The following is a 12,219-nucleotide window of genomic DNA, read 5'->3' on the forward strand; positions in this document are numbered from 1 at the left end:
TAATCGAGGTTGAATGGGGATGTCATTACTCACTTTCATACTCATTCTCATACCCGTCCCACCCCAATGATAAAATTATTAAAATTTTATTAATTACTTCTTAGTTAATGTGTAACAATTATTTTTTTTAAAATTAAATTTTCAATATAATTTTTTACAAAAAAAAGTTTACAAATCTAAGTTGGAGATAAGACAGAGACGAGGATATTAGATAAATATGGAGATGATGTAGCAAATTTTAACGCGTAGTAAATGCATATATTGGAGAGTCAAAATCAAAGACAAACAATATTCGTCCTCATCCCGTTCCGTCACCATATCTACTCTTAGGTGTTGGAAGAGCATATCCCTAATTTCACTATGTTTTCTCATTTAATGCTGGATGAAAACCGAGAATGAATAAGAACTTATCTAACTTGCTAAAAAGCGATATAATTGTCCTTTCCTAAATTTATATTTATTAAAAAGTTAAATATTAAAACATATTATTTTAATATAAAACAAATAGTGTTAATTTAATTTTCATTATTACATTTTTTTCTCTTTTTTAATTAATTAACCTCTTATCTTGGGGAATTTTGCTCCCTCGCCCATGAGGGAGAGAGTTTTAGACTTCATATTAGAATTCACCTTGTTTGTGTCCTTTTTTTTTTTGTTGTTGATATTTTATGGAAAGAAAAAGACAATTAATCCGCTATGGAACACGGAAGACCAATTCTTGTAGCATCATAAAAGGAGAGTGTCGGAGGATGAATGACGATTGTCCTTTTGTTTTCTTACTTAGGACGTATTGACTGTAGGTCCTTCGATTTAGAATATTTGTGTCCCCGTTCGGTGTAAGGTTTAGGTAAGCTGTGTAAAGATAGTTTCTGTGTAGTAGTATCCAAATCTCGAAAAGAAGATTTAAGGATTGTGACATGTGCACACATTCAGGAGGTATGTTTTCTGCTCTAATATGATGTTCAAAGCTTTTGCAGGCCAGTGGGATTTATGGGAGAATGTGAGTCAGTTGATTAATTTTTGTTTTATAAAAATATTTTTATAAAACAGAATAAATTAATTTTCTAAAAAATAATCATTATTTAATTGAAAATATAATAAATGGGTTGTACTGTTAAATAAATTCATTTATAACTTATATTTTTTAAATCTAATTAATCAGAAATAAAATATAATAGTAACTTGACTTAACTATAAATATGATTGACATAAGAGCTTTTTTCTTTCTTACAAATGATTACCATAAAAGTGAAAAAAAATTACTAAAAGAATTTTATAATTTATAAAAGAATTTACTAATTTATTTATCCTGTGTAAGAAGGGAATTAAGTTAAGTACGAGGTTACATTAACTTTGTGAAGATAAATAAAATTTTATGTTCACATATTAAGGTGTTTTCTCCGTTGTCCTCAAAATACATCCATGAACCATAGTACCCTCCCACAAAGATATATTACGATGAACTGCCCAAAATGCTTCCAACAGGCATGACCCTTGGTGAAACCACATCCATGTGATGCATCGAACCTGAAATAAAAACATAGGCAAAAGAAAGTCAGTTGCTACTATATGATTCGTTGAATTTATGTAAATTAAAAAAATCTATAAATATTGTTTTTTTACTTTACATTTTACACATATTGGATGTCTTACCTAATGTTATGTCACAGAAACACAAATTTCATCTTCATTCCTTGCCTTCATAAACTGAACAACATCACCTTCTACCAGCTTTTGTACCTTACAAAAGTCATACAAGCCTTGCCCAAACATAGCATTCTATGGCTACAATAGAATTTTCTAGTGAGTAAGAGTACCATCTGGAAGAAAAACCTCCACCTTACGAGGATGAGGATAAAATTCTTCGTTCCGTCTGTCAGCTGGAATATGCTATAAAAAAAAATAAAAAATTTTAGGCTTTAGGGTGTTGCTGGACTCTATGTTAAGTTCCAAGTAAGAATAAATATTCATTATTTAAAAGAATGAAGAACCGAAAATGTTACCAAAGCTTGGCTTGAATTCACAATGGCATAAGTCATTAATTTTTCCCATCCAATAATTGTGGTTGCACCTTTAAGTGGTCCTGGTAATGGGTGCGTTGTTGATGGACCTTTTGCCGAGTTTTGCCTTTGAGAGTATACCAAGCAGCTTCCATGTTTGTAGTATATTTGCACGATATCTTTAACTCCGTTGACGAAGAATGCCGCTTTTTTGGCTTTGTGATTTTCAACGACAATATCGGCAGAGGAAAAATTCCCACAACCATCGTCTATAATAACTTTTTTATGTAGCTTTTTACCCCATTTCCTAAAGAAGTCTCGGGGAATCTTGATCCTATCCTGTAAACTAGAGGCATACATGAAGGTTTGTTTGGTCAACAACCAAAAGGCAAGTACAATAAAGAATATAGTGTATGGAAACCAAAGTAATGTCTTTAATAAGACTAAGGACTTGTGACTTACTGCACCGTTTGCAACCACAACATCAAACTTAGCCTTTGCATGACATTTGTTCGTGTCTTCTTTTATGCACTAAACAAAATTAACAGGGAATATTTATAAATCCTGTCGTGAGCTGTTGAATAAAACAAAGTAGATTGAGTTCAACTTCTAATGGGCGATGCCCGGTAACTCAAATGTTGATGAGTTTGAATGCCTTGGCAATGTTCGTAACAACCAGAAGATCTGCATCCAAGGTAGCAGGCAAGGTTTGTTATGGTTATACCAAAGACGCCCTTGATCAATAGACCTGAGCCTCCAAGATAATAGGGTGACATTTATTACCAACCTGGTAATTAGTCTTCGACTCTTGGTTGTATGTGTGTGAACAGTACAATGGCTTAGGCTTTCGGCGGCAAGCATCCAAGTAGCACAAAAGCAATTGAAAATTGTACATCACCAAAAACTTTGATGAGACATAGGGTTTTACCTTGTAAGTGATATATATTGATACTTATATATCATAAAAATTTAGTTGATATTTTTTTTCTTTATTTCTCTTTTCATGTAAAATTATGTCATCTATTATATTTATATTTTTTTTCTTTCTCTTTTTTTTTGGCGTAAATTATGACATGACTGATTTAGATATACTAATCTCATACAGATCACTGTCTTTATCATTCTAAGATTTAATTTATTTGGTGTGGCTTAATTTAAATTTACCAATCTAATTTGATTCACTCTCCTTATCACTGTAACCTTGAATTATGTTATTTGAAATTGACTCATTTAAATATATTAATCTGATGTGGTTCACCCTTATTATCATTCTAGTACATACTTAAGACTAGGATTTCGATTTGAGTAATTTAGATCTACTAATTTTAATGATTCACCGTCCTTATCATTGTAGTATATAGTTAAGGTTGGGGTTTTAATTTTACTAATTATTACAATAATCTCATGTGGTTCATGTCCTTATCATTCTAGTATATACCTAAGGCTGGGATTTAATTTTACTAATTATAATAATCTCGCGTGGCTCACTGTCCTTATAATTATAATCTATAGTTAATATATTTGAAATTGACTCATTTAAATCTACTAATCTGATGTGTTTCACCCTCATTATCATTCTAGTATATACTTAAGGCCAGGGTTTCGATTTGAGTAATTTAGATCTACTAATTTCACGTGGTTCACCGTCCTTATCATTGTAGGATATAGTTAAGGCTGAGATTTTAATTTTACTAATTCTTATAATAATCTCATGTGGTTCACTGTCCTTATCATTCTAGTGTATACTAAAGACTGAGATTTTATGTTTACTAATTATTATAATAAGCTCGCGTGGCTCATTGTCCTTATAATTATAATCTATAGTGAATATATTTGAAATTGTAGGGGTATCACTTGTATCCTTTTCTTTTCTATTATATTGATATAACTATTTGTTGGCTGATAAAGAAAAAAACAAATTCAGTAAACTCATAGAAGAACAGGGAACAACCCATAGTGGGGGGCTTTGACATTTTCTATAAAAGCCTAGAATATAAAATTTTGCATTCCTCAACATATATTCCCGTAATTAATGTCTCTAAATTATAAGCAACATAATGTTACTACTAGTATCTGAAATGCAAAGTCATTTTAAGAACTAGCGACAACATAATACGCAAATCAAACAACAACTTTGAAGGGACCAGACTCATGGGAGAAAAGTTAATTCTACAACACGTTTTAGAGTCACTTTATGGCAACCAAATGTGACTAAATCTGTTTACATTTAAGCAAACGATGATGTTGCCACAACAGGGTATTACATTGAACACATCTTTCATGCAAAAAGGATCCATCATACAATAATAATTGCACCAAAACAAATAGAAAAATAAACATAAATAGCACGTTAAAATTATGCACTTATAAGAAACTGCTTAGACCCTGTAAATGTCAGTTTTTGCTCCTAATTTCTTCACTGTCCCAATGATGTTGCCTGAACATTGTCTTCCACTGCACCATTGGCTGAACCGTGTACAGTCTCTACTTGCTAGCAATAAATTATTACCATGTTAATAACTTGCTCAATACACAAATTTCAACTCACCTATGCCAGGTATTGACTAAATGCTATAAAAATTATATAAGAAATAAACAGACTAAAAAAAATATATTTATACAATATTGAAAGAATCTGTCTTCACTAACCATCTCAAAAGTCAATGCATCGCCATGTGTAGTTTGTGACATTCGACTCTTTTTTGTAGTCATTCTTGTCGAACATTTATTATGGCTAAGTTCACCAAATTTGCGACAACGGTTGTTTCTCTTGCTTCTGCTTGATCCACCATTGCTTGCTGTACCACAACCCTTTGTTCTAACAGCACTAGGATCTTCAATGTTTTCGTCAATGGTATCATTTTTTTTTTTTTTTGCACAGCAAAAATCTGATAGTATTAAAAGATAATCAGTACTAGGAGTACTGAAGAATAACAGAATATACACAGGCAGTACTCTGCCAGCCCCACCTACAAAGATAGAACCACAAAAAGTGGATACCCATACAACAAAAGAAAAGACCCTAAAAAGATTGGCAAAGAAAAGACCCTAAAAACTGGTATCATTACCAGTTTATTCAGCAACAGATTGGTTCCCATGTTTTACTCGCAACTTTTTCAGTTCAGCAGCAAGCAAATCTACAATGTGATTATAGTCATCATCATGCCGATGTGCAACTTCTGCCAACTCCCTAAAAAGGAAATGCAAATAGGCATGCTTTGCCAAAAGATTTGAATCCCAGAAAGTTGAACTATCTACATATCTTCCACGAATAGACTTTTTTGCACTTTTTTTTCCACCAATCCAACACTAAACATTTAGGAATTTCAGAAAAGTCAAGCTCTACCAACAATGTGACTATGTGATCACATGGTAGGCCAAAAGATTCCATCCTCAAACATGAGCATTTAAACTCAAATGTCGAGGGACAATAACATACATGGCAAATGCTACCACAGTCACAATATTTCAAAACAGAGTAGATGGAGTACAATGATGTCTCATGACATTCCCTTACCCTCATCACTGTTGGTGCTCTTATCAACATACACCTAAACATATGAAATATCGTCTTCGTGAATACCTTAGAAGCTGACCTCTCCAATGAGTGCAAACCACTTTGTAGAGTAACAACACCATAGTCAGAATCAAAATCAGCTTCAATTTCCCTGAAACAAAAATAACTCAAGCATCTTTGAAATTGCTCAACAAAATCTGTGAAACATATCCTTAAGTTCACAAACTTGGCAAGATGACTATGAAAAGCTTCACATCTCGAGGTTGTCATTATTCCAGCAAAAAAAACTCCCCCTTATGTGAGAGGTGGCCCACATCTTTTTCTTCTCATACAACTCTTTCATCCACTTGTTTTCTTGCAACTCAAACTGATTCAGCATATGCATCCATAATTCTTCAAATTTGGGTACATCATAATCAGCAAGCAATTCTTCAAGTAGTTCATCATTGCTGGATTACAAACATGGGAGTTTGCATTCCAAAGTAAATGCCAAGCACACAATCTATGATGTGCTCGAGGAAATACTCTCCTTATTGAATTTCTTATAACTAGATCACCATCAGTTATCAAAGAAAATGGTTCCTTCCCTTTCATAACATCCTTGAATTGCTCCAACAACCACACATATGTTTGCTCAGTCTCATTAGAAACCAGGGAAGTTGCAAAAACTATTGTTTGATTATGATGGTTCACACCCAAAAAAATGACAAAGGGAAACATATACTTATTCTTTCGGTATGTTGCATCAAAAGCTACAACATCACCAAAAACTTCATAGTTTAATTGGCTTTATTCATCACACCAAAAAATATGTTGCAATCTCCCATCATCATCAACCGTGTGTCTAACTTCCACCAGTGGGTCTTTCTTTTTCAGGCCACGAAGAAACTTTATGGCACCACTAGCATCAGAGTATTGCTGTCTTCTTTGTCATGCCACATGATTATAAAGATCTTTCCTCCACCATCCAATCTTATCATATCCACCTGAACTGTTCGCAAATGCCCCAAGAATTGGAGGAGGCCTTATCCCAACTTTTCTAAAGTTTTCAATTAGCAAAATATCAGCTACAGTCATCCGCCTATGTGCTGGTAACATGGAACATAAACTGTCCTCCAAAAGCTCGTGGCTGTGTAGGTCAGTAAACTCTGTTATAGACCACTGACAATGGAGGTCTACATGAACACGAAACTTGGCCTTGCAATCACACCTAGTTTCTTTCTTTGGTTCACGCTTTCTTGTTTCACTTGTCAATCCCCTATCTTCTCTTCGACCTTCTCTAGAACAAACAAAGGTTTGCTGTGTTATTTCACACTTTATTTTTCAGTTTTACTCTTCCGAATACAAAACCCATTGATTCTTGCATACCAATAGTAAAACTCATATGCAGCCTCAAGATCACCAAAATCCAATCTTTTAACAACATCAGCCTCTAAATTCTTCATGACGATGTCTACTATATCAATCAAAGCATTTATGATAATTTTACCATGTTCTTCATTCCCAGAACCTCCACCTCCGAATAAATCACCTTCTTCACCAACACCATCCATACTACTTAAAGGATCAGTATGCTCACCATCTTCTCCACCAGATTCATCATTTTCTCCCATTCAGATCCATTCTGTACATATGCATGTCAACATTACCTCTATCAAGTACAAAAATAAAATAAAAAGTATTTTCTTACACACGTATATTAATCAAACCACCTAAAAACATTAACAATAGTTACATGCAACACTGTATCGGAAACACCCAGTACACCAACATCATGTTCCTCTTGTAAAATGCTCTCCATAACTAAATTAAAAACATTCACAAATAATTCAAATGTAAAAATGACTCTAAATACAACTATTTTCGGTTTAAATAAATAGTGTGGAAATTGACAAAGTATACATTAGATCATGCACTGGTAGGAAGACAACATTTATAGTACAATTAAGGTTTACATAGCTATTAAATGCCTCTTTTATTATGCTTCACTTTCTTTTTGACATGCAAATTGCATAAATTTTACAATGGAAATCATTAATATTTAGGAGCCATTGCCTTTAAACTTTCACGTGATAATTCCAATGGCAATATTCTGCTTTTCATAGCAGCAAACTGAATTCAAGGCAAACATTTTTTTCACTCCACTTATGACCAGTAAATGAAAATTTACCAACTATATAAACAAGTATTCCTTAATATGTAACTCAATCACAGTACACAAATCAATATACACTTTCATATATTGCCTTCAACCAAATCACATTTCTTTGTAGGACTGCCACAACCAAAATTAAAAACCACTCATATCAAACAATAAAGAATCACTAAAACAGGCATAGCATTTCAATTCAACACCACAAATCAGACAAAATACATACTAATCCTTTCAAATCAACAACATCAGCAATTCGAACATACAAGAATCAATAATGCACAAAACACAGTCATCACAAACATACACACTGATTAACGGAAACAAAAAAAAAAAAAAAAAAAATATATATATATATATATATATATATATATATATATTGTAATTTAACTTGGCCTCAACACATACCAAAATGGGTTCAAAATGAAAGACCAAACAACTTCAAAACGAAACAACCAAACACCACTATGCGTTCAGCTACAGCAGCGAGCCAACCGTCCATCAACAAAAAACCTTCCCTGCGAACGACCTTCCTTTGTGAGCGAATGTTCTACACCAATGACACTGTGCGAACTGAGGCAAATTAGGAAGTTAGGTTAACGCTCAGGATGAGGTCAAATTTTTTAAGGGAGAAGGAAGAAAAAGGGTAAAAGAGTCATTGAACACCTTCTTTCATTGAATGCATATTTAACTAAAATAATTGGTGACAGGAAGTTAGACAAACTGGACCACGGGGACGGGGGTCCATGACCTTAGATCTGGTCTATACTTTACTATTCAAATTTCATTTCATCACTCATGCTGTCCTACATGCACGTGTAGCGTAGCCATGTGTTGTAGTATGAAGCAATAGTTTAATACTAACGTTTCAATATTTGGGTCAAAGAATCTCATTTTTATTTTATTTACATCATGTTGAAATTTACAAGAATGTACATTACAAAATAACTATGCCGTAGAAGATTACGTTTACAAGGAAAAAGGAACAATGCTATTTTCTATGAAAGAAAATTCGTCTAACGGTACATGAATTAAACTCTTTTAGCAACTACGTGCACTAATATAATTTTATTTTCTCAGAAAACATTTTAACAAGTTAAACTTTCAGGACTATTTTTAACAAATTCAAAATCATAATTTATTAACATTTTTTAAAAATAAGTTAAAAATTATTAACAAACCCCATATACTTTAAAAGAAATTCAAGAAAAAGTAATGAAGTGTAGACAATTTTTTAAAATAGTTATCCATTTCTCATTTTTCTTCCTCTATCAATCAGCACGTATTGAGGAAAAATTATTTTAAATGTTGAATTATACTGTCTTATGTAATTTTTAATCACAATTAACTTTGTAATATTGCTTTTACAGTAAAGACTCAAAATAAGTTAAAATACTAATTTTAAATAAAAAAAGAAAAACATTACAATATATTCATAATTGATGAAATATCAAAAGATTTTTTTTCAGCATTACATTATCGAATAAGTTTAATATCAATATTATTTAGTATGCGCTGATATTGATATTATATCAAATATAAATGAACCATTTGAAGTGACATTCTTTAAGCATAACGCTGAATAAAATTTCATATACAGGACGCTTAGTTGGTTTATAATTTTTTATTAATTGAATAATTTGTTTGATTATTTGATAAATAAGTTTTTTTAATATTTTTTAGTAGTATATAGTATTTTTTGAAATATGACTAAGAAACTATTTAAAAAATTTATTTATCGAATAATCAAACAAATTTTTCAATTAGTAAAAAAAAAATAAAAGTGAGTTGAAATGTTTTATAACATAGAGTGACATTTTTTACAATATTAACTTTTATTTTTTTATATTTTTTTTATTTTTATCTTTAGTATATTTATTTAATTTTCTAATTATCTTTTTAAAATAAATAAATCATAATTTTATTATTTTTCTATTATTTTATATTTTTTAACTATTTCAATAATCAATTTTACTAAACATTAATGTTATGTTGACCAGACATTTCAGTTTATTTTTATTTTTTTTAATAGTTAAAAAACTTGTTTAGTTTTTCAGTAAATATTTTTTTTTTAATAGGTTCTAATGTTTGTTAAAACATTATTTGATGTAGCATTTTTTAAAACGTTAACTCCTAATTTTTTATATTTTCTTTCATTTTTATTTTCAATACATTCATTCAATTTTCTTATTACTTTTTTAAAATAAATTACGATTTTATTTTTTTTATATCATTTTACATTTCTTTAACTATTTTAATAATTAATTTTATAAAACACTTATAATTTAATAAGTTTATAAGATTTAACTTTCAGCTATCAACTACCTTTTTAACTAATTTTACTATAAATAATCTTCATAAATTAGTTTTTCAGCATTCAGCCATCCATTAGTTTTGTCAAACATAAACTTATAATTTAATAAGATAATTTTTCAATTTTTAATTATTATCTTTTAATTTTCAACTACCAATTAATTTTCTAACTTTAAATTAATTTTTCAATTTTTAACTAACTAATTTTATCAGATATAACGTAAATAATTCCAGTTAATTATTCAACAACATGATATTGCGTTAGCAGTGTCTTGAATTATTTAGATATTCTGATAAAAAAAATTATCTTTTTGTTGGTTTCCCACATGTATTTTCTTTGGGAAGTAATTTTTTTCTTTCTTTTTAATGTAACATTCCACTTAATTATTTATGGAATTTTCCCTCATTATAATGAAAAAGCAAGGACAGACACAATTATAGATTATTAATAAAAAGCGCAAACAATATTTATTTTTAACAAGGAGACGTCGAAAGACGAAAGAAATCGAGTTAAATATTAGTATCTAATAATTCACCTGCTGCATCATTCGTTGAAAGCTCGTGTAATATTTTTTTGGTGCGTTGGAAAGAAAACTCAAAGAGCAGCCAAAGAAACTGCCAATTTTTGTTTTTACTTTTGGCTTAAGATAATCGAAGTTATTGTAATTGTTTTTTGCTTTTCATTTTGTTAATGACCTGCAGTGACACATAGTTATTTAGGACTTAGGAGCTTAAAGAAAAACGTAGTTACTAGTTTTTAGGAGTGTAATTTAAAATATATTTAAAAAAGTTTATGGATGGCAAACTTTCTTTTATGGGAAGCTTCGTGATCAATAATTTCTTTCACCGACGAGACGATTGGCTTCCATTGGACGAACTTTTTTGGCCATAATAATAAACGATGGTTTACTGACACGTTAAAATAGGTTGTTGTACAATTACAATTACACACCATAAATGAATTTTACCAATCAAATTCAAACATGTATTGAATCCAATGGATGATCTTTTCTACAAAGACCAAACCAGAGACATATATGAGAAGGGAAATCTAATAAATGCTTGTCTGGGTCAGTATATTTATTAAATTAATTTTCTAATTTTGATTTTATTTTAAAGTAAAGTGAATAATATTTAAATATTTTTATTTTAAAAGTAAATTATAAGGGAAATTTAATATAATTTTTTGATTTAAGATAATATTTACCTAAAATAATTTCAATTCAAAATCAATTTTAAACTCAATATACATCTCAACATTTATTTAAGAAAAATAATATATGCTTTGTCATGTAAAAGATATTTACATTGACATCTAATCAAGTTTGTTATTTATTATAATAATTATTTTTAAAATTATATCAATAATTTATAACGTTGTTTGATCACATTTTGTCATATAATAATTATATGTAAAATTATATTAATAATAATTTTTTGTTAATTAACAATATGTATATGATTGTTAGGAGTATCTTGAATTTTGATGGTTCATCGAAAATCTTTTTTTTTAAGAGATTTGTAGACACTCAAAGATAAGTTACTTTATTTTCACTATTTTTTTCATTTTTCCTTATATAAGGGTTAGGATTCAAAATTATTATTAATCTTGTAGTTAAGAGGAAATCTAATCTTAGTATTTAAGTGTAAATAATATTTTTATATTTTAAGTCTAGGTTATATAATAATATTATACTTAGATCATATCGTTTGGCATATGAGTCAATGGATCTTAAATAGGTCAACTTAATAAGAATCAAATGATACATATTTTTAAAGAAAAAGATTATTAAATATGTATCGACATATTTAAAAAAATACACAATCACAATTTTAAATACATCAATAAATTAAAATCAAGTGAGTCATATGAGAGAATTCGATCAAGAGGATTAAAGGGATACATAATTTGGTAATCATAACTGTATAAACACAAAGAAATTAAAATTGAGTAGGTGATCTGGCAGAGTCCAGGGGAGGGCTGGCAGGGTACAATTATCACTTGGACCAACGACCAATAATTTTTTTTATACAAATAATAATAAATAGAAAACTGTTATAGTCTTTCTTAAAAACTACTACTAGTAGTAATAGTAATATTTAATGATGATTTTGGGTAATCTGGAAATTAGTAAGAAAAGGGAGGGCAGATGGAGAGTTAGGTCCAATCATTGAGCGTGAATCTTTATCAGAGGTCAGAATCCAGCTCTACAGAAGCGTAACGTAGCTTGGACTCG

General features: G+C 30.1%; 1 long non-coding RNA gene across 1 annotated transcript; it reads right to left on the bottom strand.

The window, feature by feature from the left end:
• Positions 1–1,373: 1,373 nt before the first annotated feature.
• Positions 1,374–8,341, bottom strand: LOC100796121 (uncharacterized). Its single transcript, XR_412956.4, has 5 exons — positions 8,078–8,341; positions 4,650–7,141; positions 2,004–4,491; positions 1,654–1,890; positions 1,374–1,527 (listed from the first exon to the last, which is right to left on the bottom strand). It is a non-coding gene; the product is annotated as an uncharacterized lncRNA (long non-coding RNA).
• Positions 8,342–12,219: the final 3,878 nt, after the last annotated feature.

This window comes from Glycine max, chromosome 1 (assembly GCF_000004515.6).
Source record: "Glycine max cultivar Williams 82 chromosome 1, Glycine_max_v4.0, whole genome shotgun sequence".
NCBI classification, from domain to species: Eukaryota; Viridiplantae; Streptophyta; class Magnoliopsida; order Fabales; family Fabaceae; genus Glycine; species Glycine max.